Genomic DNA, 23,517 nt, shown 5'->3' with positions numbered 1-23,517 from the left:
TCTCATCCTTGAAGGGAAAAAAAAGCATTCTTTCACCAGATAATTACAAAGACTCTGAAGACCTTTTAGCTCAATGCTTGCAGGAAGCAATGGCATTAGTTCCACTCCCATTATTCTCTCTTGAACATGCCCATCAACCTTTCTTTTAAACATTTTACTCAACACTTTGGATAATTGGGGAACATCATGTGATGCCATGAGAAGCAGCATGCACCCTAACAGCTCTCATGGGATTAATTTTTTAAAAAAGTCCATATTAAAAGTTTTTTTATATAAAAATTACTGTAAAGTTAATTTAAGGTGATTAACAAAAAAAAGTCGTCTAAATGTCCAAAATTAACACCTACCAAAAAATCAGAGGAGGAGGAGAAGAAGGAGGAGGACGTTGGGCCTACCTTGTCAATGAAGCAGGCCACTGAAGTTCTCTCCAGATCCACTGGTGAAGACCCTGGTGAGGGACCTTCCTCCGGAGCCTTCTTGGCGGCTTCAGTTAAAACTGTATCGCGCATATGCGAGAAATTGGTCATGTGCAGTACAGAAAGAAAAATATAGGTCTCTTAAAGGGGCAGTCCAGCATCTCGAACAAGGAGCTATATCTCCAGTGGAAGAGGCCTCAGAATAATATGACAGTGAATAAGTTCAGAAGAGGAAAGATTTGTATGAAATAAATGGACAAGATTGAGACAAAAAGATGGACTTTAACTTTGGAAAATAATTTTAAATTGCTGACTACAGAAGTTAAGAAAGATTTGACAGTTAAAGTGGATAATGCTTTAAAAGTGATAACGTCTCACAGAGAGTTGATAAGTTGGAAAATAAGACCCAAGATGTTCAAAAAGTACCACATATTGAAGAGAGGTCTAATATGTCTGAAGATTCGACGACCAGTTTGAATTCGATGAATGGAAAATTATTGGAAAAAGTTGATATTCTGGAAAATTATAGTAGCAGAAATAATGTTAAAATAGTGAGAATGTCTGAAGGTAAAGAAGGAGAAGATGTGATTTTTTTTCAAGAATGGATAACAAAGATACTTGGAGAAGAACATTTTGAGGACAAGATTTTAATTGAGAGAGCTCATGGAGCTTTGAGACCAAAACCGGGTCCAGGACAGAAACCTTGATCTATCCTGGTTAGATATTTCAATTACCAGGATAGAGAGGCTTCGAGGTTTGGCGATGAGAAGAGGTAGAGAATATGGTCCTTTGAGCTATGAAGGGGATAAGATATTTTAAAAATCCTGATTTGAGACAAGTTCTATTAAAGAAAATGAGGGAATTTAATCCAATTGAGAAAGTTCAATATGATAAAGGTTATAGATTTGTTTTGTTGTCCAGCTACTTTGAAAATATTTGTACCAGGTCAACAGAATATGTTTTTTACAAAAACTATGTACAAGCCGAAGAGTGTGCTCAGAATTTGTCTAAAATTCATGTGACAGAGGTACTGATTTGTTTCATTGAATTTGATGTATGGAGAGAGGGGGTGTTATTTCCCCCCTTTTTTTCTTTTCTTTGATGGATAAAGAATTTCAATATTGGATGGAATTTTTGGTGAGATAAAATGTTTTTTTCCCCCAGTGGGGGTCAAGTGATGTGGTTGTTTGTTTTCTGGCAGCCACATGTATTTTTGTAGTTTGGCCTTGACCCATAAAATGGGAGAAGGTTGTGCTAGATTTTTTTTTAGCACTTGGGGAACAATTTATTGCTTTGTATTCTTTTTTTTAGTAAATATGTATAATGTATTTAATTTGAATAATCTTGATGTTTTTAGATTGCAGATGATGGTGTTCAGGAACAAATTATTTTATGGGAATTCTTCCTGCATAGGAGTAGTGGAAAGGAATTTTATAAATTTTATAATTCATGAAAATGAATAAAGCAATTAAGGTTATTAATTTTAATATTAATAGGATTAACAAAAAAATTAAGAGAAAGAAAATTTTGTCTTATTAAGAAATTGGGAGTTGAAATTGTTTTTTTGCAAGACACTCATTTAACTGAAAAAGAACATTTAAAATTAAGAGATTGGATAGATCAAGTAGTTTTTTTCTTCATTTAATTCTAAGGCTAGATGAGTAGCAATTTTATTAAAGAAATATCTACCAGTTAAGATTCAAAATGTGATTACAGACCTGGTAAATTGTCAAATGTTTACAGAGGAATAAATTTTGTTAAATATATAAGCACCAAATATAGATACTTTTTTGAATTTGGCAGATGTTCATGAAAATATTTTAGTTGGAGGAGATTTTAATTTTTGTTTGGATCCTTTATTAGATGAATCATCAAGAATAATAGTTAAATCTAAGGCAGCTAAAAGTATTATATTTAATGAAGGATTTAAACTTTATTGATATATGGAGAAGGATACATCCTAGAGATAGATTATTCTTTTTATTCTAATAGATTCAAGAATTGATTTTTTTTTTTTGCTTTCGGCTCAAAACCAGAGTTTTGAATATTGAGTACAAAACAAGAATATTATCTGATCATTCTCCATTGTTGATTGAATTGGAATCTGCTGATAAACAACAGCCAGTATATAGGTGGAGATTAAATTCTTTATTATTGAAAAAGCAAGATTTTTGTACTTTTATAGGACAACATTTAGAATTGTTTTGTTATACAAATTTATATTCAACAGGAGATAAGTTTATTTGGGATGTGTAAAAAGCTTACATACGAGGACAAATTTTGAGATATTCTTCAAGAAGTAAAAAGGACTATAGAGATAAATTAGAAAAAGAAACAAGTATTGAAAAAAATAAATTAAAAATCATCATCAGAGAATAAATATAGATGTTTAATAAGAAATTACAATATAATGCATTGCTTACTTATGGAACAGAGAAAATTATACTCCAATCTTAATAGAAATATTATGAATTAGGAGAAAGATCACAAAGTTTTAGCTTGGCAATTAAAAGCAGAAGACCTAGAACAAATATTAATGCAATACAACAAAATAATAATGAAGTGACATTTAAACCACAAGAAATAAATGAAACTTTAAAGGAATTCTATGAAAAATTATATCCATCTGAATTGTTGCAAGATTAAATGTTTAATGATGACTGTTTGTCACAAATGATACTACTGACACTAACTGAAGTAGGTAAAGACAATTTAGACTTTTTTATTGAACAAGAAGTTTATGATGTGCTTAATTGTTTAACCAAATAATAAATCTTCTGGAGAAGATGGATTTCCAGTTGAATTTTATAAATAATTTAAAAATTTAATAATTCCTTTATGAAAGTAATAGAATGAGCTTTCAAATTGCATAATCTTCCAGAAACTTTTTCAACAGTGATAATTATGGTTATTCCAAAAAAAAAGAGATCCATTAAAACCAGATTCATATAGACCTATTTCATTGTTAAATGTTGATTATAAAATTATAGCAAAGGTATTAGCAAATAGAATTAATGATTATCTTCCTGAATTAATAAATATGGATCAAACAGGTTTTGTTAAAAATAGACAAAAGTCTGAAAATATAGTAAGGTTATAAAGTATAATTCATTTAGCACAAAAGAAAAAAGGACTGAAGTATAGCAGTAGCTTTAGATGCAGAAAAAGCTTTAGATAGATTAGAATGGGATTTTTTTTATTTGCGTAAGTTTTGAGAAAGTTTGGTTTTGGATCAAATTTTCTAAATTGGATTAAAGTTCTTTTATAAAAATCGTAAGGTTAAAGTAGTAACTAATGGACTGATATATAAATCATTCAACTTGACTAGATCAAGTAGACAGGGATGTCCTTTATATCTAGCTTTGTTTGCTTTGCCTATAGTGTGGTGGCCTGCCACTGCGGAGATCGAGCTGGCACATCGTACTGTACGCACGGTAGTAAACAGCAGCATCATACACAATAACATGTCCCTTAACACAGTGAACTGGTGTGGTTGAAAGCTGGAGATACTGACAGATCAATAACAGGCTGGGGAAGAAGGGTATTCACAAGAATGCAAGAATGTTCCTGCCTACTATTGTTATTCATGAGCCTGATGTCAGCCAATCAAACAAACGGCGGGAACTCCATCTGTATAAAAGGACCCTTTCCAGCCTCAATAAATCTCCGATCTTAACCTCCCACACTGAGAGTTTGTGTGTTTCTTTATAGCAATCGGCTACAATAGAACCTTTTGCACATAAGGTTCATACAGATCAGCAGTTGAAAGGATTTAGTAAACCAAACCGAAATTATTGCAACATGTTTTTTTTTTAAGAACATGGAACCCATATTTAAGATATACGAGGGTTAACCTTTGATTTAAGTTGTTCAAATCCATCTTCCCATGGTTTTTGAGTACTCAATACATATGATTTTCTACATTCATTGCCTGATTAAAGGTTTCAATGGAAAACTTCCTTTATCCATTAAAATGTATCAGACAGAACATTTTTAATTTGTGAGTCTTGTATTTGCGTTGTCCTCTATGTATGTTCAAACCGTCTATTATTGCTGCCGTCTTGGGTTTATTGTGATATTGCCAATAACTCCTGATGCAAGGATCTTGTCTGGCAATGTCTTAAAAATTCTTTCAGGCCATTTCCAGAATAAATCCAGTTGTGGTTCTGTTTGAATTGCTGCCAAGCCAATTAAACTTAATGGGTAAAAAAAAATCTAATGGTGTACCTTATTAAGAATCAAATTGACTTGTTTTGTCAGGTTGCCTGTGTAACTCTTGTTATGAGAGAAACAAAGTTCAATTTGAGATTGAAGAGCCGTGGAAAATTTTCTTTGCTATAGTTTCTGAAGGTAATTTTCCTGGCTTCAGTCCAATTTTTACCTGGTTCCGAGTTATTTTTGTTTGTTTGTTAGTAGGCTGACTATTGAATATGATTATAAGATGATCAAAATTCCACTACCAGTTCCTTTTCACTATTTAGCTTGTCTAAATTCTGGACTAATTGGAACTCACTGCACTGAATTATAAATAACACATTTGGCATGTGGAGCAAAGGAACAATTATTTCACTGAAATGAATGAGAAGAGGTCCTCAAGTACAGGATGAATTTTGCAGAATTTGCTGCTGCACCAACTTATATTGTTATCGGTTTAAATGGAAAATTAGCCTTTCGATGAAATTGTGTTTGGGTGGGACAGCATCTCTACAATAGTTGAGTGTCGAGGTTAGAGGGCTGTTGGTTGTGGTGTGGAAGATCATAAATACTTTAAACTATTAGGAGCCCAAATAAATTGTATTAGAAATAGAATCATATTGTGCTTACCAATGAAAGAAGAATGTGAAGTCAACATTTTTCATACAATATTAATTTGATTTTTAAAGCTATTTCTTTGGCTTGGCTTCGCGGACGAAGATTTATGGAGGGGTATGTTCACGTCTGCTGCAGGCTCGTTGGTGACTGACAAGTCCGATGCGGGACAGGGAGACACGGTTGCAGTGGTTGCAAGGGAAAATTGGTGGGTTGGGATTGGGTGTTGGGTTTTTCCTCCTTTGTCTTTTGTCAGTGAGGTGGGCTCTGCGGTCTTCTTCAAAGGAGGTTGCTGCCCACCGAACTGTGAAGCGCCAAGATGCACGGTTGGAGGCGAGATCAGCCCACTGGCGGTGGTCAATGGGGCAGGCACCAAGAGATTTCTTTAGGCAGTCCTTGTACCTCTTCTTTGGTGCACCTCTGTCTCAGTGGCCAGTGGAGAGCTCGCCATAGAACACGATCTTGGGAAGGCGATGGTCCTCCACTCTGGAGACGTGACCCACCCAGCACAATTGGGTCTTCAGCAGCGTGGATTCGATGCTTGTGGACTCTGCCAGCTCGAGTACTTCGATGTTGGTGATGAAGTCAATCCAATGGATGTTGAGGATGGAGCAGAGACAACGCTGATGGAAGCGTTCTAGGAGCCGTAGGTGATGCCGGTAGAGGACCCATGATTCGGAGCCGAACAGGAGCGTGGGTATGACAACAGCTATAAGGTTGCTAGTGAAACCTCTCTTGCCAGGAGTGTGAACCTAGCTTCTGTGTCTGTTTGTGACTTTAAACCAGTCAGGAAAAAATAGTACTAGGCTGAATACGGATCTTAGTATTTCCGTCAGAGGTGACTCGGCATTTGAAGGAGTATTACAGTGCAATAATGAATCATGGTTTGCATGTAATTTTCAGGAAATCTTGGGACTTCTCAATTTTGGCAATTTGTGAACAAGTAGGAAAAAGTTAAGAATTTCGATAGAAATAGTTTTTGCCTTCCAACAATAAGAAGCTGATTGCTTCTACTGCTGTAAATAAAATTTATATTTATTTATTCTTTTCAAATGCTTGGACAACTAGTGAAAGATTTGAATCTTGCCATACAAACATTGCTTGATAATTTAAAAAAAATGGGGAAATCAAGTTTGTACCTGCAGTTCCATAAATTGCATATTGTGACTTTTTAAAATTCTATTCATAACAGTCCATTAAAGGCAAATCTTTTGTGAATATTCTTCTTTGGAAAATGCATCAGTTATAAAATGTATTCTCTTGTCAAATCATGTAGAGTTGGTGCTTGAATTAAGGTTAATGTGTTAACTGGGTTTGTTAAGACTTTTTTCATGAAGAAAAGTTCAAATAGCCAGTTTTAAATCTGCTGATAGTTTGAAACCATAGTCTTGCCTTTCTGCAGAAATTATCGGAATGCACTTCACACAGCAAGGTTTTTGGAGTTTTGTCCACAGTGGACAATATTGCACATCTAGGCATACTGCTAAGTGAAGTAACGTAGATATAGAGTTCTGGAAGAACATCTAATGATGTTCAATATATCTAATATAGTGATCTCTAGAATTATTTGCACAAGGTAAAATAACTATCCTGCAGGACTTGTATTGATGTCTAATCTCATGCAAATTGACTGGAGATTAGAAACAAAAATTCTTCTATTTTAATCAAAATATAGAAATTTGTAGATGAATTTTCGGTCTGGGGAATTTCTTTTAGTTTATTTTTAAAATCTTTGGAAAAGATTGAATGGGAATTATTGACTCGTATGTTTCTGGTATGACTTACTCCAGCACCCACCAATGGCCACTTGGGACCTGGTTTCCTCATTAAGAGGCTGCTTGGAATCTCTCATTTTAATCCTATGGTGCCATTACATCCTACTTTGATTTGTGCTGGGAAATTGCTGACACCTCAAGTACTTTGACTGAATGGTTATTATTATTAGCCTGGATTGATAGCAGCTATTTCTAAGAGAAAGGCTTTCATGGCAAAGACGATCCGTTTTTTTTTCTCTCTCTCTCTTGCCCTTGATGCTCTCTGCTTTGTTCGAGAAAGTCGAATAACAATGATGAGAAACAAGAATTTTAGACTTTTTAAATATTAATTTGACGGGATTGAGAAGATATGTGCTGACTGCGACAATCATAGTGGTGACTTTGCATCCTCCCCACTTTCCCTGGCCGTGTTACCCAAATATTGTGCCACCTCCAATTATTGAGAGATGCTGTTATATAGTGTTTGTGATTGAGAAAACTGGTGATAAACATTGCAACAGGAAGCCTTTGATCCTTAAATGGAACCAAGACAGATCTGCTGAAAGGTCTTTGATAAAAATGTTCATTCTGCTTTTGTTGCTGTTGCAATAAAAGTGACATCACATTTGCTCGGTCTCCTTCGCATCTTCAGCATTTTCATTTCCAGCATCTATGGTAATTTGCTTGTTGAAGGAACTCTGTTCTTTGCTCAGTTTCATTCAAGTCCACCAGACATCAGATTGTCCACTTTTACCAGTGATTAGACTGAGGACCAAATAAATAGTACAAAACACAAGTTGTTGCACCTTCATCCATTAGACCTGAGCTTCCTCCTTTGGACTACTATCCATAAACTTGAACATAGAATTTTGAAAGTCTAAAAATATTTAATGTTCGATAGCTCAGTGGTTTGAGCACCGGCTTTGTAAACCAGGGGTTGTGAGTTTGTTTGTCGCTGGGGCCTTATTTCTCTGAGGGGCACTGGATAAAGTGGCAACTCTGTCTTCCTGACGATAGACAAAGGTATGTTACATTCTAAATGTGGTATTATGTGACAATAATGGAACCGTTACCTTTATTTTCTCATATACAAGTTAGAATTGACAAATGCACTGGGATTCATGCTGCAGCTTTATGGGTATGTAAAATACACCAACAAACAATGTATATATTAAATCATCATAATGACAGAAAAAGATGAATATAAAAGAATCAATATGTAGTCACCAATGCAATTCATGCAAAAAATGTGATGTCACTTTTACTGCAGACACTTCTTTGGTGATCCTGAAGAGTGTTGGGTGTGGTGCAAGAATGTGCCAGGCCTGGTCGTTGTTGGGAGAGAAAAAAACTGTTTTGAACCTAGAGGTGCCAGACTTCTTTCCCTTTTGGCCGAAGGTAGCTGTGTGAAAGCATGTGATGGGAGTGATAGAAATCCTTCATGATGGCTGCTTTCTTGAGGCAGAACCTCGCATAGGCATTGTGCAGGAAGTTGGTACCCTTGGTGGACTTTGCTGGGTATACCACTTCAACCTTTTGTGTTCCTGGGCACTTGAGTTTCCAACCAGACTGTCATGCAGCCAGTCAGCATAGTTTCTACAAAATAGCTGGAGTAGTACGATATAATATTTTGTGTTATGCCAAATTTCTTCAGGTTTCTTCGACTAAAACCATTGATGTGGCTTCTTGATATTCTGGCCCTGATATTTGGACACCAGGAGCTTTAAGTTAATAACTCTGTCTGTACGCTGCCATCCTGTCAATGAAGACAGGTGCATGTTCCCTTAGCTTCGCCTTCCTTGAGTCCACAATAAGCTCCTTGATCACATTGGTGCTGATAATTATTCTGGTACCGCATAACCCATTTTCTCCATCCTATATTCTGACTCATCATTTCCTGCTTTTTTTTTGACAAGGGTGGAGTCAGCAGATTTATAGATTGCATTGAAGCCAAACTTGCTGTGTGATCATTAGTTTAGAGGGAATTATTTTTTTAATTTTAAATTTGGACATACAGCACAGGAACAGGCTCTTTCAGCCCATGAGCTCGTTCCTCCTAATTACACTTATTTTTTTAAGTGTGACCGAACGAATTGGTGTTCAAGATAGAAATGATGGTTTGTGAGCAATTAAAACTACAGGTTGGAGTCGAGTTAGATTATGATATCTTTTTACCTTGCCATTTATTTATCTTGGCTAATCTTGCCATAATGCTTGTGCTTTTGCAGAAGTTTGCTGGCTGTCAAATTCTTTTCATCCCCGTGAGGGCTGACCCGCCATTGGCCTCTGATTCTTCAAAGCCATGGTCGAATAATTGTCCACTGTTACTTTCAAATCCACCCAGAGCCTTCCTCATCTCTTTCTTGCCGTTCTGTTCCATTTCACAACTTTCCAACTCGTCTGTCCTTGATTTTAATTGACCCACCATTTGCATCTGTGCCTTGGCTGTATGAAAACTACCTTTTTGACCAAATGTTATCTTCTGTTCAAATTGTATTGTTTAGTAAAAGTGCTGAGAAATTTTTAGTATGAAGGTTTTGTGAATCTGTTATTATGGCAATAATGTCACTAACCTGTTTGTCCCACAGAAATAAACTTGGGTAGTTTGTATGTTTCATGATAGAGTAGATGTAAACACACTTCCGTGAGTGGTAGAATCTCAAACAAGGTAAAAGGGTGGATATTTTAAACTGAGGTTTGTAGAAATTTAATCTTGGAGAGCCTTGTGAATCTCTGGAATATTTGGTCCTGGAGAGTTGTGGAAGCTTGATCAATGGAGGAATTTAAAGAGGAGGCTGAAAGAAGCAATCTGGCCTAAGTGAATTTGTCACAGGAAGATTTTAGACACAGGAAAGTTGACCACAATCATATTGTGGTACAGACTTGAGGGGATGAATGACCTACTATTTACTTGATTTCTTGTGTTCAAAATAGGAAAGGGATTCACAGAGCAGAGTGTTTGAAATTTTGTAATGTTCTGCTCTCATCAAGAAGTTGCACGATTGTTGATTTGATGAGAAACAATTTTAACGATCGATTCTTGTTTAGGCACAAGAGGTAAAGCTTTATTCTCAATCATGGGCACTTGGGTGTTCAAAATGTATATAATCTTCCTTTCTTATTTGGAATAAGAATGACTAATGTATATGTACACTTTGACAGATACCTTGCTTCAGAGAAACGTTTAGTTCTTTATTTAAGTTAATAAAATGAAGCGAAACACGATGAATGTGGCAGATAATTCATGGTTAGCCTTGCAGTTAATGTAACATTAATTACTGTGCCAGCCACCTGGGAGTTTCTATGTTCTTCCTTGTGATTGCGTGGATTTCTTCTGGGTGTTCAGATTTCCTCCCACATTCCAAAGACATCTGGGGTTAGTAGGAAAATTGGTGACTTGAGCGTATTTGGGTGGTGCAGGCTTTTTGCTGTGCTATATATCTAAAAAAAATTTAAAATTCTGCTTGGAATAATTACAGCCTGACCTGAAGAGCCTCAAGGGAAAAATGTAACATATTCAAACAAATGCTCAGTTATATTCATGTCGAATAGTGTTTCATTTCAACATCTCCCAACAAATGAAATTATCATTCAAAAGTATACTATCTCATTTGTTTAGAAACACAAGCTTAGATTTAGCACTGCATTTTATTGTCAGTGTTTTGGGTAAAAAGTTAAAATTCTGAACAGTATTTTGTACATGTCATTTTCAAAAAACTTTTTAAGGTGGTTGCAAGCAAAAAGTTGTGTGCTCTTTCTTCTGTGACGCAGCAAATACAGGCTGTTTTTTAAAAATTAGTTCAAACATTTCAAACTCAAATGAAAGTTGGGCTTAACTTGCATACTGTAGACCATGCCCAAATGTTGGAGCGTGTCCTTGGTCATGGAAGGGCAAATGAAGCTATTTGTAGAAAGCAAAATCTTTCAAAGTTAAACATGTAGGCTTTAATTTGTTTCTTTTATACCTAATTAGCATTAATGGTTTGTGTAATATATTTGGATTAATTTGTATTCAGACTAACTAAAAATATTCACTGGAATTCAAGGGTGTTGTTTTTCTGTCCTTGTGTACAATAGGATGTACAGCTATTTATGATCCACTAGAGAGTAAAAATTTTTCTTGTAAATAACAATTGACAATTGCTAAATATAAGTTCAGGAAAGTAATATGGGTGGGGTTTCAAGTGGTGTGCTGATGTCGTCAATAACTTAAGCAGCTTTTATAGTTAGTGCAGATTTAAAGTTGTTGTTATTATAATGTTGGCTTGAATGTTGGAAAGTTTAAAATTTGAAACTTTGTTTAAAGTTTAAAACATTTGCAGAGTTCTATACCAGGGCGGCACAGTTGTATGACACTTTGAAGTATAGGAGGAAACCAGATGAAACCCACTACTTTCAGACAGCGCCAGATTCAAACCTCAGTCGCTGGTGCTGCAACGGTGTCATACAACTGTGCCGCCCTGGAATGTACAGGAATTGCAAGTCAATTGGGTGTAATTGGGCAGCGTGGGCTGGAAGGGTGTATGTCCAAAAACTTACTAAATAAATACAACTGTGGGAGTGGTTGTCTGCTACTGAATCATCTTACTTCCACTCTGGCCTTTCTATCTAAGCCCACTCATTTCTACACAAAGAAATCCAATGCAATCCAATCCAATCAAGGAATATCATGTCATCTTCTGTCTTGGCATATTGCAGCCTGTAGGATTCAATGTTGAATTCTTTGACTTTGGGTAATGTCAACTTACTTCTTTGTATGAGAAATTGCAATTTTTGCCTGTGAGTATTTGACTCAGCTTTTCCTTTTTGTTTGTATTGTGTAGCATGGTCGGCATATCCAGACCCCTTTGTGCATGTAACATGCACAAAGCCAAATCTGGATTATAACAATCCTTCAACCTCTCGGAGAAATACTTTTCTTCCACCCATCCCTTTTTCCCAACTTATGTATTATCTCTAATTGTTTGTTTATATTTTCCACTTTTGATTGAGGCTAAATGTTTCTAACATTTTCTGTTTTTTCATTTCTTATTTATTTGTGTTTGCCTTGTTCATAGTGGTATTGTGTGCAATCCAGGATACCAACATCTTGAACAATAGCCCTGACCTGAAAGGTTGACTTTCTATTTGTACCCATGGATGCTGCCTGACCAACCAACGTTTGCTCAAGACTGCAGGTAGTCCACCCGTACATACAACAAAATTTTGTTAAAAGAAATCTCTATTAAAACTATTGTACAAGTACATATTTTGCATTAAAAGTACTATATACTGTGGTCCCTGCTCCCGTTGGCAGCCCTAGTTCCCCACTCCTGATAGCAGCCTGAGCTCCCCGAGTTACAACCAATCTGAGTTATGAGTAACCCATCGGTCCCAATTACAGTTGGAAATCGGGGACTTCTTGGACAGTTCGGCATTTGACATCATCACCCCCTCAAACTGATCAACAAACTCCAAGACCTGGACATCGGCACCACACTGTGGAATTGGGTCTTGAATTTCCTCACCTCCAGACCCCAATCAGTGTGGATTGGCAAGAACATCTTGACAACAATCTCTATCAGCACAGCAGGGCTGCACCCCCACTCTACTCACTTTACACCTATGAATGTGTAGCTCTGTACGACAATATCATCAACAAATTTGTTGATGCTACGGTGCTAGTGGGCTGTATAAAAAATGGTGATGAGTTAGCATACAGGAGGGAGATTGAAAACTTGGCTGAATGGTGCACCAACAACAACCTTGTACTCAATGTCACCAAAACCAAAGAGCTGATTGTAGAATTCAGGAAGAAAAAACCAGAGGTGTACAATCCAGTGATCATTGGGGGATCAGAGGTGGAGAGGGTGTGCAAATGCAAATGTAGATCTCTAAGAGTCACTATCTCAGAGGACCTTTCCTGGATCCAATATACAAATGACATCATGAAGAAAGCATGTCAGTGCCTCCATTTTCTCAGGTATTTATAGAGGTTCAGTAGGACATCAGAAACCGTGGCAGATGTATAATGGAAAGTGTACTGACCAGCTGCATCACGACTTGGTGTGAGGGCATCAATGTCTCTGCAGGACAGCCTGCAGTCATCAAGGATCCACATCATCCAGAATATTCTCTGTTATTGCTGCTGCCATCAGATTCAGGAAAAATTGCTACCCCTCCACCATCAGTCTCCTAAACTACAAACTCAATCTGAGTTTCATTTATGGACTCTTGCTTTGCACATTATTTTTTGCTGTATAACAAAGCTTGTTTACATAACATTTTTCTTTACATTTCTCACTTTTGTATGCATATCGTTTTCTTGAGTACAGTTACTATAAAGAAGTTCTTCCTGGCCTCCAAGAAAAAGAATCTCAGGGTTGTATGTGATGTCATGTATGTGCTCTGACAATAAATTTGAACTTTGAAGACCATAAATATTTAAATGCTGCTTAACCCTTACTATCAACTATCAACTGCTTAACCCTTACTATCAACTATCAACTGCTTAACCCTTACTATCAACTGCCTAATAATTTTATTGATGGAATATTTCCACATCTATAATAATTTCATTGAGGTCATGGGCATTTGATACTGGAGACAGGAAACTTTTGCCTCTGACTCATTCATGTCATGTTGCCTCTGGTGGCTGGAGTTTGGTAATCAACCAACAAAGATTTGGTCAAGCTCAACTGTGAAACCAGATTATTGAAGTTCATTATTCTGTTTGTGCTCTTCAAGTTTCAAAATGGGGGGAATGGGGGGGACGGACATATTTGGCAAATCAAGTAGTTGACAGAAAATTATGGACTACGTTCTGGTGATGAGGGGCAGTGATGATGAAAGGTCATAGGATTAGGATGCAATAGAGAAGGAGGCTAATTAACCACACTCAATCATGTGACAGACTGTCATGTTTTTATTGAAAGTTATCCAAAAGGGCATTTGCTATTAGCTGTCCTTTGTTTGTAGTGTAAGATGAAAAACTAAGTTGCTGGAGATAAAAGCTTGAACTTAAAAGCCTCAATAAGTCATGCAATGCGAAAATGTTTCTGTTTACCGTTAAACAGGTAAAAGTTTGCAGATTCTGTGACTTTAATAGAATGCACAAAAGTTACTGGAGAATCAGCAAGTCACGCGGCATCGATTAGAAGCTAAGGATAACCAATGCTTCGGGCCTGAGCATTTTGCAAGGTGTCTTTTAGAAGGGCTCAGGCCCGAACCATTGGTTACCCTTAGCTTCCACTGGATGATGTGTGAATTTCTCCGGTTCTTTTGTGTTAACCATGTTTTAGTGTGCACCTTATTTTTAAGTTAGAATTTGAAGTATTTTTTAAAAAGTTAGAAAACTGCAATTTTGATTTATTGAAGAACAGTTTGTTGAGAGGTCCAATTGATATTAAGTACTTGTATATTCAGGAGTGCATGAGTGCATGAAACTGCTGCAACCGTGCCTGCCTGTCCCGCATCGGACTTGTCAGCCACAAACGAGCCTGCAGCTGACGTGGACATTTACCCCTCCATAAATCTTCGTCCGCGAAGCCAAGCCAAAGAAGAAAGAAGAAAAAGAAAAAAAAAGAATTCAGGACTGTTGTACGAATAAGATTTATTTAAGAGAGGTCCAATTGATATTAAGTACTTGTATATTCAGGAGTGTTGTATGAATAAGATTTATTTAAGAGGTGAAAAACCATTAATTAATATCTTGTCTAAATCTTGTGGAAAAGAGATTAAAGTTGTTGAAAATTTGCAGTCACTTTTGGTCATTTAAATTTCAGAATTTGGAGATAAGTTTAAACTTCATTTACTTCTATGGTTACAAAATTCCTCCTGCTTCACTTTTCACATAATCAGACAGGTCTTTTCTCTGCTGTGTTCACCTCAGACTCCAGTGATTGTAGCTCAGCAGGTTGAATGAAAGGAGTTACTGAGCTTTGGCACTCAGATTGGGGCCCTTCAGTTATCCATCTCTGTCTTCCATATCTCCTAATTACTGGCTCAAACTTAACCTCGCCTTCAACTCAAACCCCCTTTTTCTTAACTCACTGAAATCTCTTTCACGCTTCTATGAGCTCGTATTGTCCTTGAACTCAAATTTCTTCTTCTATTGTCTGTACACATAAGATATGATTTCCTTTCTTGTTCCTGTGTTAATATTATGAACAGATCATTCTCCATAAGAACAGTTTGCCTCTATTTTGTATTTGCTTCCTCACAAAAAAATACATGTTCTCTCAAGCTATCAGCATTTCTCAAGCCTCCCTTTAAATCATTCAAGATCTTTGAAGAGCAATCTCCCAACTAAACATCTGTCATATTGAGTATTTCTTGCTTGCAACTTCCACGAGAGGTTAATTCTGATTTTATCTCTGGAACGCGTCAAAACTAAATGACACATTTTTCAACCTTGGTGTCACATTTCCCCTCGACGTGCATATCAAAATGATATCCTTGCTGTCACTGGAATACTGCAATATTGCCTAATTCCATAAGCACTGCTCTTGAAACCGAGATTTGTGTTACCTCTCTTGGCTCGTCAAAGGACACATTCTCACCATAATCAAGGTCATCCAAATTCTGCTGTTCTTGACATGAGTTTCCATTTGCCCTCTCTAGGTAGTGATGCAAGATCTTTGTAAGCTCAGAGAATCCTGCAGCTATCTCAACTCTACTTTTTCCCACTTTGCCTCCTCTGTGGTCACTATTCCATCCCCCACATCCATCCATTTCCATTGCATTTGGTCAGACAACAGGAATTTTTACGAAGTTATCTCTGAAATGTCTTTTGTGTCAATGAACAGTGGTTTCTCCTATACCTTTTTGGACAGAGCACCTGACAGCATCTCATTTATTTCCTGTGCTTCCATTGTCAGCTCCTCTCAACTTAAGAGCAAGGATGGAGTTCTCCTTTCATCTTAAACTTCACTTGCACCTGCATTCAGTGGATCACATATTGCAATTTTGGCAATATGTTACCAATAGACATATTTTCCCCTTCCTTCCGTTTCACAATTTTCCAAGTCCTCATCCATTTTCCTTTTTCAATTAACTACTGTCCTTCAGGCTCTTTTCCAGACAACTGCTGGTAATGTAATTTTGTCCATTTCAACTCTTCCCACTATCCAGGACTGAAACAATTCTTCTGGGTGAACCTTACATTTTTTTTTGCACTGTACTAAGTGTTCACAATGAGGTCTCCTCCAATTGGAGAACTCTAATGCAGATCGGGTGATGTTCACTCCACCTTCTGTGCTTTTATAAAGGTGTCCAATGTCAGCTTGAAAAGCAGCACTTGGTCTTCTATCTGGTCCCTCTGGACTTTTAAAGTTCAATAATTTTTGGTATTTGCTTCTTTTGTCTGCTTCAAAACTGGCATATCTTTTGTCATTTATCTGTTGTTGTCTCAATTTATTCCTGTCCATAGACCTGATCTACTATACAAGTCCACAGCCCTACATTCTGTACCTTTTTGGAGTTAATTTTGGTATATTCTGACTCTGTAGCAATGCTTATAATGTGCCTTTTGTTCCATTTTCTACCTCCCTCCAATTGGCAGCTTAATCCAGTAATTAAGATTACACCTTAGACTCCAGAGTCATCCTGTCAGAAAGAGGTTTCATTTTGTCTGATGCATTCCCCCTCCAGCTTCTTTGCAATTTAAAATTAACTTGATTTTCCTCTTGTCCAGTCTTAATTGGGGAGAATGTACAAACTCCTTACATACAGTGCTGGATATGAACCTGGCTATGCTAACTGTGTGATCTTTTAACCCTGTAAATTTCAGAAAGCCCTTCCATTCCAATTCTGACACCTTGATTGCCCTCAGAATTAATTTCCCCACTATTACTATATGTTCCTTGAGCGTTTAACACCCAACCCCTTGGAAATTCACCCCAGAGTTTTTGTGACATCTTCAGTTTTTCAATGTTCTTCCTTGACTAAACCTTTGGTGTTATGTCCCAATATCAACTTGAACCTGCATTACTGGGTGTTGGGGGAGGGGTTGTTGAGGAGAGTTGTGTTCTTAGAAAATGGAATATTCTGCAAAAGTGTACTGCTTTTAAGATGTGAAATGGTATGAGCAGATATTATTCTCCAGCCCAAAGATCCCTTTATTATTGTTCTTGGATGTTGTAATCAAAATTCAAGGGATACTCAAGATATATAATCTTGTGTTTCAATGCGCTACTTGGGAACATTGTGGATGAAGTATTAAATTGAATGATTTTCTTTTTGATTTTGAGTCTTGGCTGTATCTTAATACCTTTCTTGTCCTAACATTGTCTACTTTTTGTCTCCCACCATAGTTCCCATTGTTATGTTGTTGCTCCTTCTTTCTGTTATTTGAAACTTTCCATGAGTACCTCTGTGCCTGATTTCAAATGTGTTTTTAACTTCAGTTCTGATCAAAGATCGTTAAATATTAACTGCTTTTCTCTCTCTGGAGATGCTTCTTGACCTGCTGGATATTGTCTTCTCTTTCTTGAAGTATTGAGTTACATTGAAGAGGCAGCCAGGAAGGAGCTTTTCAGAGCACATGGTGAAGGATGGCAACAAGATAGTTCCAGGAGCAGAATTTTGGTTTTGGTTGGTCTCTTGAGGAGCCTTACTATGGACCATGACTTATTTTTTTGTGCCCTCAATTTTAATTATGAATCTATTTAAACTTGAGTCATATTTGTTGAATATCTGTCATTGTGTCCATTGTGTTGATGAATTGTTCCATTAAGTGAGTTCACCAGGTTTTAATCTCTTACCACAAGACCATTAGTTTGAATAAGGATAGAATTAAAACAGTCTCGAGAGTATTGTGTTTAAATTAGTAATCTTTTAAATTTGTACCTGTAATTTTGGGATGTATTCTTGATCAATATAGTGATGTCTGCAGTACAAGGTGCGCTAATATTTGCAGTCCAAGACATAATGTGATAACTCCATATAACCATTTCGAGAGCGGAAACAGGCCAGGTCAGCCTTTCGAGTCCACACCGGTTCACTATAAACCTCAAAAGTATTCAGAACATTTACAGTTTTCTTATTTTTTTGAATATAGAAATTGAGAACAATCAGATCTGGATGCTGACTTGATTTAAGAGAAGAGAATTACAATCATCTGAGCTGAGTTGTTAAACAGTCTTGGGCTGAAGGGTGAGATGTACTTTATATTCAGCTCCTCGGCTGTATGGTCATCAGCATATGCAATGACTTTTAGAATGTTCACTATGGGGATTACTGATCTTGATTGAAAAGGTCAGTACAGTTCAGGGGTTAATTTCCCTTATTTTACCTTATCTTGTTTTTAATGAACTGCCAGTTGTTTCGGTCCTTGATTTTTCTAAGATTTACAAAAAAATACTTCTACGATCGTTTTGAAATATTTCTGTGGTGATTGCCCAAAGGTTGTCACATTCTGTGATGGGCCCTACTCAGCCACCATTCGAATCAGAGAGACATAGTATGGAAATGGGCCATTCAACCCACTATTTCTATGTTGAATTATCTACATTCAAACCATTTGTCAGATTTTAGGACTATCCTTCATGCTTTGTTGTCTAGTCCAGTTAAACTCAGTAATTGTATCTTATTTCACCATCTCCTCTAGCATTTTGTTCTGAATACCAACCACTCTGTATTTTAAAAAGAAAATGTCCCTCAGATCCCCTTTAAAATGCCTTTCTCTCACCCTAAATTTATGTCGTCTCGTCCTTGCGCCCACACCTCCTCCCTCACTACGGTCTGGGTCCTCAAACTGACCTTTCAAATGAAGCCACACTTCACTTGTATATCTACGGACTGACTTGCTGCATCCGGTGCTCCCTTTGTGGCCTTCTCTATGTCGGAGAACCTACTCTGAGAAAAAAATATTTTGACTAAATTCTCTCTCTGTACCTCTCATAATCTTGCATCTCTATCAGGTTACCACTTAGCCTGATTTGCTTGATGGGAAAATAGCCCAGACTATTGAGTTTCACTCCATCAGGAAAGGCCTTCAATCTGGGCAACATTCTGGTGAATCTTGTCTGCATCCTCTTTGGGGTAATCACATCCATGAAAAGTAATCAAAGCTGATAATTATGTTAACAGAGAAAGACTGCAAATGATTTGCAGAAGTTGCAAAAAGGTAAAAGGTAGGTGAAATAAGTGGGGGAAATGGGCAAATGTTGCAAAGCAGTTAAAATATAAAAATCTAATGGTAGTTTCTATTCTGTGTTCTGTTACTGAGGCCTCATCTGGAATATTGCAAAAGTTTTGGTTCCTTTTCTGAACCAAAATAATGTAATATTAAAAGCAATACAAATGAGAATCACAGATTCATTCCTGAGATGAGAGGGTTGTCCCATCAGGAAAGGCTAATTACTTTGGGCCAGTATTTCCCAAAGTTTAGAAGAATGAGGGGTGAGCTTATTTGAATATAAGATTTTATGGGGGCTTCATAAGGTGGATGGGGAGCAGTTCCCAAGACGAGATCTTCCAATCCAGATCTTCCACAATGTTTGCTTTCTTCCACAAACATGGCTTCCCCTCCACCACTATCAACTCAGCCTTCACCCACATCTCCTTCATTTCCTGGTCATGTACCTTGGCCCCCTCTGCCCCCAGATGGAACAAACCTAGAATCCCCTTCATCCTCACCAGTCTCTGTATCCAACATATTATCCGCTGGAATTTCCAGCACTTACTACAGGATCACACCAGCAGACACATTTTTCCTTCTCCTCCCCTCTCGCCTTTCCATAGGGTCTGCTCTCTCCGTGATTCCCTCGTGCACTCCTCCCTACCCATCTATTACGCCTACCCCCTGTGGTCGCAGGAGATGCAACACTTCTCCCCCACCCTCCCTCACCATGGTCTGGGGCCCCTAACGGACCTTTCAAGTGAAGCAACTTATTCGCTGCTTAAGATTTTCTGTTATTATCTAATTAAGATATTTGTTTAGTACATTTTCAAAAATGTTAATTATCACTTTGGGGTATTAGGGTAATAAGTGATTTTGGTGCTCTTTGAAGACAAATTTCTGACTGTATTTGTCACTGCACTGGAGAGGAGTGACAACATATTGTGTGTATTTTGCATTCAATTATGCACTTCAGATGAGTGAAAATACGTTGAAAATGCATTTTACATTAATTTGTCCATTCATTCAAACGTTTCTGGCTTTGAATTCCTCAAGCACTTTGTGCAGCTACTGCTATGCCCTATTTTAAAGTACACACAGACTATCGCAAAATTATTTCTTTTACTCATTGAATACACTGTGCTTTTTTACCATGCATCCGTTTTTGATTATTAATTACCCTGTCCTGATGGTAATTTTGAATGCATGCTTTTGACAGGGTGAAGTCACAGCTTCATTTCTAATAAAGATCTGACTTTCTTTGCACAATGTCATTGTTGCTTTTCTAGCATTTTGCTTTTCATGTTTTCTTTTCACGCTGCGATCCCCAGTATACCATTTGGAATGGAAGGAAAAACCCTCAATCAAGTACTTGTTCAGCAGCCAACTTTTCAAGAGATCATGACTGAATCTGACTACAGATTTTCTTTTCCCTGTCCAAGAAATTGATGCAGTGAACCACTTCCTTCTCTCTATTATCCCTTCTATGTTTTTGGTCTCCTTCACGATTTTAGCTTTTTGTTTATGATGCTTTAACTTTATTTTGTAGTTTTGCCTCCCCCCACCCCCAAGGTTTTCTGCTGTTTAGTTGGCTTAACAGTTTCTTAAAACTAGTCGGAATATTCATACCAGAATAGAGCCTGGATAATGATCTTGGAGAGATTTTGTGTTTTAGAAAGTGCTGATATGACCACTATTGAGGTAGAAAAACTCATCCGAGTTGTGGCATATGTTTCACCCTATTCAGAAATGAAGGGATAAAATAAATGTTGCGGCCCTGATGGTCACTAAACATGTTGTACATCTTCAGTGCCTGCAAATTGCAACTTAGCAGTGAATGCACTTTTTTGGAGAGATGCACAATTGTGCTGTTTTTCTTTGACAAATGTAGGTTTGAAAACTAATTTTGATTTGTGATGCTGAGTAGGCCACCATCGAATTTCTTTTTGCCTTCATCTCATAACTGCACATGCTGATTCATGTTTAGTTAGCCAAATTCATTATAGTGTGCATTGTGCATGTGTCCTTTCATGAATGGAAATTGATCTGAATCCTGTTTATTTTGAGTATAATGCGGGATATTGTAATTCTGGCTTCTTGTCAAGTCAAGTATCATCTGTGCAAGTATAACTGACCGGACTGCGTTTCCGATCCTCGATGCAAAACACATAGAGATACAACCAGACGTAAGACACATACAGACAGACAATACATCACCAGGACTAGTATTTCTCTCTACAAATAAATCAATAATGTTCCATGAATGAGAGTCTTAGATGGTTAGTGTGAGCAGTTCCTTTGGTCATTCAGCCTTCTCACTTCCTGTTGGACTGTTGTGCCTTCCTGATAAATTAGGAGATATGAGTAATATCTCATATCCGCGATAGGTAACTAGTTAAGTCAACGCCAAGCAATTGGTGTATGTATATCCTGGCAGAAAAATTTTCAACAATATAATTTGAGGTTAGCTGTTGTTCCGTTCAGTTTGAGTATCCATTGGGAATGCAACAGCAGTTTGAATTTTGCATGTTAGGATCTGTAGAACATGAGGTATTGCATTCTTGGAGTAAGAATTAACAGACTGCAGATCCTGGAAAACTGGAGCAACACACAAAATGCTGGAGGTGTTCAGCGGGTCAGGCAGCATGGAAAGCAATAGGTTTTAAGTTTTCTGTTGAGCACCAAAAAACAAGTGAACCCAAGTTCATGTGGATTGGGTGGAAGACGATTGGTAGAGATTGAGAGAATTAACGGAATTGTGATCTGTTAATTGTTTTTTGCAAGGCTATTCAGCACTTTATCAACACAGCTTTACATTATGATGAGTCACTTAATTTTTAAGAATTGCTTTGTTTAACTGTCTTTTGAAGTTTCATTGCAATTATTTTTCGTGACAAATGTTTGAGGAATTGCAATGAGGCTCTTTTTCTTGGACTGAAAACTTAGAATGAGATCATGCAATTCAAACATTGTTTTCAAGACAATTTTTCAAGGGTGATTCTATTAATAATAATTCCTGTCTCTCAATTTTAGCTTGGCAGAGATGTGTGTCTTTTGGTTTCAGCAAATGTTGTAAAGTCTTATTGTGAGCAATCACTGGCTTTTTGGGAGGAAATATTGTTCTGCTCCTATCAAAGTGATTTTCAAAACTACAATCACTGCCTACTTTAATTTGATGCTCAGTTTGACTTTCGGCAATATTATTCTTTTCAAATCCTGTCAGGGCCATGTACAAAATCTTAAGTTTGGCATTTCAGAGGTGAAGTGAAAATGTCTGCCTTCATTATCAAAGCATCATTTGCTGAAGGGTGCTAAAAGATGAAACTGATGCATTTGCAATCATCTGCAGCTGGAAGTGCCAAGTTGATAACCCAGCTCTGGTTCCACCTTAGGTTTTCACCAATGCAGAACCAAAAGCAAATTGTACTGAAAATGTGGAGAGGCTGCAGAAGGATAAAGTTAAGTGAGTGGACAAAGGTCTGGCAGGTGGAGTACAATGTTAGTAAATGTGAGGTCATTCACTTTGGTAGGGAATATAGAAGAGCAGATTATTATTTAAATGGTTAAAACTGCAGCATGCTGTAGTGCAGAAGGACTTGGGAGGGCTTGTGCATAAATCGCAAAAGATTGGGTTGCAGGGACAACAGATTATTGAGAAAGCAATTGGAATGTTGGCCTTCATCGCTAGGGGAATTGAATTCAAGAGCAGGGAGGTTATGCTGCAACTTGATTACCATGCACAGTTCTGGTCTCCAAACTCGAGGAAGGATATACTGGCCTTGGAGGCAGTCCAGAGAAAAACTTTTTCCCAGAGAGTAGTGAATCTGTGGAATTCTCTACTCAGGGAAGCAGTTGAGATGACTTCATTAAATATATTTAAGGTTCGGTTAGATTTTTACATAAAAAAGGAATGAAGGGATATGGGGAAAAGGCAGGTGGGTGGAGTTGAGTCAATGATCAGATCAGCCATGATCTTATTGAATGGTGGAGCAGGTTCGATGGGCCGGATGGCCTACTCCTGCTTCTATTTCTTATGTTCTTAAAATGTAATTCAATTCTCTTAACTCCATGTAATGTTATGAAATATCTTTAAGTGCATGAGATATAACTAAGTCTTAAGATCCTGACAGCATTCTGGTTCTTGTGTAGAAGGACTTGCCGTGCTTCAGCTGAACTTTAGTGGAAGCATTTGTGTTTGCGTGACAAATGTGGAAAACTGCCAAGTTGTTGTATATACAATGAATCGGTTTATTTGAATACCAGGCAGTTGTTGATAAAGCTATTATAGTTGAGGGCACATCCACCTGTTGTCCAATTGCTGATCCGGGTGGGGCGGCGTGGGAATGGATTTTATGAGGTTCAATGGACTCAAAATAGTTCAAAACTTGAAATTGTTGGTAAAATAGTGTAAAGTGTCTCTGATGCTGCTGTCCTCCTC

The 23,517-nt window shown here is 37.3% G+C and overlaps 1 protein-coding gene across 5 annotated transcripts in view; it reads left to right on the top strand.

The window, feature by feature from the left end:
- tmcc2 (transmembrane and coiled-coil domain family 2) overlaps positions 1-23,517 on the top strand; it is a 127,867-nt gene that overhangs the window by 24,986 nt on the left and 79,364 nt on the right. The gene's annotated exons all lie outside the window — the stretch shown is intronic.

The sequence above is a fragment of the Narcine bancroftii genome, chromosome 5, assembly GCF_036971445.1.
Source record: "Narcine bancroftii isolate sNarBan1 chromosome 5, sNarBan1.hap1, whole genome shotgun sequence".
NCBI classification, from domain to species: Eukaryota; Metazoa; Chordata; class Chondrichthyes; order Torpediniformes; family Narcinidae; genus Narcine; species Narcine bancroftii.
This window is presented reverse-complemented; position numbering and strand designations above follow the sequence as displayed.